Source organism: Chiloscyllium plagiosum, chromosome 6, assembly GCF_004010195.1.
Source record: "Chiloscyllium plagiosum isolate BGI_BamShark_2017 chromosome 6, ASM401019v2, whole genome shotgun sequence".
Classification (NCBI taxonomy): Eukaryota; Metazoa; Chordata; class Chondrichthyes; order Orectolobiformes; family Hemiscylliidae; genus Chiloscyllium; species Chiloscyllium plagiosum.
In genome coordinates this window covers 103,397,927-103,403,198 of record NC_057715.1, presented here as the reverse complement: position 1 = coordinate 103,403,198, position 5,272 = coordinate 103,397,927, and positions in this window count along the sequence as shown.

The window sequence follows — 5,272 nt, the reverse complement described above, 5'->3', positions numbered from 1 at the left end:
ATGCGCACTAAAAGAGAAAAATACATTTACTGCTTCAAGAAGTTAATTGACTGAGCGGAGAGCTCCCCCTTACTGTCCTAACGGTGCAATTTCAGGGATGCAAATCCAAGGTTGGTACTATGTCTTTTCTCTCTGTTCCATCAGGATGGTTGGTAAAAAGATTACTGGAAGACAACTATTTCAACCAAAAGCAATCAGTCCAGACAGCGTTTGTCTTTTGCTTTTAATCATCAAATCTCAACAGTGCAGAAAGTGGCCATTTAGTCTGCATCTATCCTCTGAAGTGCATCCCACCCAGACCCAGCCTCCAAACCTATTCCCATAACCCCACATTTCCCATGGCTAACCCACCTAGCCTTCACATCCATGGACACTTTGGGACAATTTAGCATAGCCAATCCACCTATCTTGCACATCCAGAGCGTCCAGAGGAAACCCATGCAGACACTGGAAGAATGTACAGTTGCCTGAGGCTGGAAACAAACCAGTTTGCTGGTGCTGTGAGGCAGCAGTGCAAACTACTCAGCCACTGTGCCACTCCCTGATCTGTTCTATTTGTTCCTCCATTGACAGCATAAAAACCATAATTTTCCAACTCCTGTCAGTTCCAAAGGAGAGTCATAGGAGACTTGAGACATTAACTCAGCATCCTTTTCACAGATGCTGCCAGATCTGCTGAGTTTCTCTGGCAATTTCGGATTTTTTTTGTTTTCTCCAGCATTTTCTCTTTGTATTTTAAATCTGTCCAGAAGTTCACCAGACAGAGTTCAGCTGCTTCAGAAATGCAGAAATGGGAATGTTCTTTGAGGTTCAATATGTGTTCAGTTCCTTTTGCTCCTCAGGCAATGAAGCAACTCATGACCACATACAGCAAACTGTGGGCAACATTCAATATTGAAACTGACAAATGGCAAGTGTGTTGGGCTAGTCCCTTGAAACAAAGAAGACATTCACTCACGGAAAGATCCCACACTTGGAGACTTTTTAACATGAGAAAACTGTTGCACTGCAGCTACCACACTGTTCTGCTTGACCAGAAGTTTCTCTGTTATTCCCTGCCCTATTTACACATTTACAGATTCATTATCAACCTCTTTGGCTTTGGTATGATATTCTTTCTGTAGCTATCAAGTCCTAAGGTGGGACTTTCAATGCGATATGTTGTAACATGCATGCCACATATGTAACAGGCAATAACCATCTCTAACAAGAGACAGCCGGACCATCTCCTCTTGACATTCAATGGCATTATTATCTCTGAATGTCATACCATTATTATCCTGTGAGTCCAACAAGCACCAAGATGTAACTTTGCTGGTTAGATCTTTCATGCAGGCCCAGACTGTCTGCCACCATATGCTGTGCTTGAGATGGCTGTGGTGGTGAAGAGGCTATTGCACATCTTCCTCTGGAATGTGCCATTATAACAAAGTTCTGGAGAGAGATGGTTTCTGTCCAAGTTCATTGTGAACAACTCCATGCGCAGTGCTTTTGGGCTGTTTACTGGGATGCACACCGATACAAACATAACCAGCACCCAGAAAATCATCAACTTGGTGAAAGATGCTTCTTGGAGGAGAAAGTGAGGTCTGCAGATGCTGGAGATCAGAGCTGGAAATGTGTTGCTGGAAAAGCGCAGCAGGTCAGGCAGCATCCAGGGAACAGGAGAATCGACGTTTCGGGCATAAACGTCTGAAGAAGGGCTTATGCCTGAAACGTCGATTCTCCTGTTCCCTGGATGCTGCCTGACCTGCTGCGCTTTTCCAGCAACACATTTCCAGAAAGATGCTTCTTGGTCTGCCCAAAACTTGTTGAGCTGCCACTGCAAAGAGTAGTCCTTCAATGGATATTGGAGACTGGCACCTTTCAAGGTCCAGGACAAGGGTGATGGTAGAGGGTTGCTTTTCAGAATGTAGGTCTGTCACCAGTGATGTGCCACAATGATTGGTGCTGGATTTCACTGCTTTTCATCATTTATATAAATGATTTAGATGTGAACATAGGAGGTATGGTTAGTAAGTTTGCAGACAACACCAAACTTGGAGGTGTAGTGGAGAGCGAGGATGGTAACCTTGGAGAACAATAGGCTATTGATCAGATGGGCCAATGGGCCAAGGAGTGGCAAATTGAGTTTAATTTAGATCAATGTGAGGTGCTGCAGTTTGGAAAGGCAAATCAAGGCAGGGCTTATACACTAAATGGTAAGGTCCTGGGGAATGTTGCTGTTCTAAGAGAGCTTGGAGTGCAGGTTCATAGTTCCTTGGAGTGCAGGTAGATAGAACATAGTTCTATCAACAGCACAGTGTAGTCCCTTCAGCCCTCGGTGTTGTGCTGGCCTGTGAAAATAGTCTGATGCCCATCTAACCGACACCATTCCATTATTATCCATATGTATGTTCAATACCCATTTGAATGCGCTTAACGTTGGCGAGTCTACTACTGTTGCAGGTAGGCCATTCCATGCCCCACTACTCTCTGAGTGAAGATACTACCCCTGATATCTGTCCTAAATCTATCACACTTCAGTTTAAAGCTATGTCCCCTCGTGTTAGCCTTCACCATCTGAAGAAAAAGGCTCTCACTATCCACCCTATCTAACCCTCAATTATCTTGTATGTCTCGATTAAGTCATCTCTCAGCCTTCTGTCCAATGAATACAGCCTCAGTTTCCTCAGCTTTTCCTCATAAGATCTTCTTTCCAGACAGCATCCTAGTAAATCTCCTCTGAACCCTTCCAAAGCTTCCACATCCTTCCTATAATGCGGTGACCAGAACTGCATGCAATACTCCAGGTGTGGCCTGTGAGAAACGAAGTTCACTCACTTCAATTCGAGACAAGATCTGAAACAGTAGTATCGTTTATTACGCTCTTGCAAGAGGGGTGTGGTGTCCACTGTCCACAAGGCACACATACACACACTGAATTTAACGAGTACACAATATTTATGTAATTCGTTTCTCTTCCCTCCTCCCATTTCTCCTCCCCTGTTTACATCTGTTCTAATCTAAACCCAGCTGTTTATATTAGATTAGATTACATTACTTACAGTGTGGAAACAGGCCCTTCAGTCCAACAAGCCCACACCGACCCGCCGAACTGCAACTCACCCAGACCCATTCCCCAACATTTACCGCTTCACCTAACACTACGGGCAATTTAACATGGCCAATTCACCTAACCTGCACATTTTTGGACTGTGGGAGGAAACCGGAGCACCTGGAGGAAACCCACACAGACACGGGGAGAATGTGCAAACTCCACACAGACAGTCGCCTGAGGTGGGAATTGAACCCGGGTTTCTGGTGCTGTGAGGCTGCAGTGCTAACCACTGTGCCACCATGCTGCCCACTCTGAACTCATCCAGCCTGGTCTGTAATAAAATGTTTATCTCTGGCCTCACAAGGCCGTTTGACCACCTCCCTCTGTGGTCTTATTGTTATTTATCCTTCTTCACTGCCATCTGTTTCCTTGCTGGCCAAAGCAATATTTCCTTTTATTCTTTATTTACACAGAGCCTTGATGCTAGTCTTTTGTTTTGTTTTTGCTGAAGCGGGAAACAGATGCTTGTAACTGTTTGTATCGGCATATCTAGCTTAACCTACACCCCCTCACCTCACAGCACCTTATCTATTTGTCTGTAACATCTACCATTGTTTGCAGGCACATTTCATTCTTGTATGCACATTTTAGCTAATGCAAAAGCAATTATATATTTCCTTCACATAGTTTTCATTCTTGTTAACTCAGCTCTTGGCTGAAACAATTATACACTGGTGTGAGTTCATTTACCTTGCATAAGCAATTATGATTGCAGAAGTAACACTGCTTTACCTATATCCCACATGGCCATACCAGTGTCTTGTGCAGATAAGCATCACCTTAGGGCTCAATCCCCCTACCAATAATCACCAACATACCATATGCCTTCTTAACAACCCTATCAACCTCGGTGGCAGATTTCAGAGATTTATGCACCCAGACACTGAGGTCTCTCTGTTCATGTACATTGCCAAGAATTTTACCATTAGCCCAGTACTCTCCATTCCTGTTATTTCTTCTAAAGTGAATTACCTCACACTTTTCCATATTAAATTCCATTTGCCACTTCTTGGCCCAGCCCTGCATCTTATCATCTATGTCCCTCTGTAACCCACAACATCCTTCAGCACGGTCTACAACTCTGACTACCTTAGTGTCATCCTCAAATTTACTAAACCATCCTTCTACACACAAATCCAGATCATTTATAAAAATGACAAACAGCAGCGGCCCCAAAACAGATCCCTACGGCACACCACTGGTAAACTGAGCTCCAGGATGAACATTTCCCATCAACCACCACCCTCTGTCTTCTTACAACTAGCCAATTTCTGATCCAAACTGCTAAATCACCTTCAATCCCGAAACTCAATTTTTTATGCAATAGCCTTCCATGCAGAACCTGATCAAACACCTTACTGAAGTCATCATCAGCATTTCCTTCATCCACCTGTTTTGTCACCTTCTCGAAGAACTCAATAAGGTTAGTTAGGTATGACCTACCCTTCACAAAACCATATTGACTATCCCCAATCAAATAAATCCTATCTCTTATAACTTTTCCCAACACCTTACCCACAACACAAGTAAGTCTCACTGGCCTATAATTACCAGAGTTGGCCCGACTCCCCTTCTTAAACAAGGGAACAACATTTGCTGTCCTCCAGTCTTCTGGCACTACTCCTGTCGACAATGATGACATAAAGATCAAAGCCAAAGACAATCTCCTCCCTGCCTTCCCAGAGAATCTGAGGATAAATCCCATCTGGCCTAGGGGTCTTATCTATTTTCAGATCTTCCAAAATCACTAAAACCTCCTCTTTATCAACCTCAATCCCATCTAATCTGGTAGCCTGTATCTCCATATTCTCATGAACATTGCCCTTTTCCAATGTGAAAACTTCCCCTATGTCCTCAGATTCCATACACAACTTTCCACTACTATCTTTGATTGGCCCTAATCTTAATCTATGAGGAGAAAGTGAGGTCTGCAGATGCTGGAGATCAGAGCTGGAAATGTATTGCTGGAAAAGCGCAGCAGGTCAGGCAGCATACAGGAAACAGGAGAATCGACGTTTCGGGCATTAGCCCTTCTTCAGGAATGAGGAAAGTTTGTCCAGCAGGCTAAGATAAAAGGTAGGGAGGAGGGACTTGGGGGAGGGGCGTCGGAAATGTGATAGGTGGAAAGAGGTCAAGGTGAGGGTGATAGGTCAGACGGGGGTGGGGGGGGAG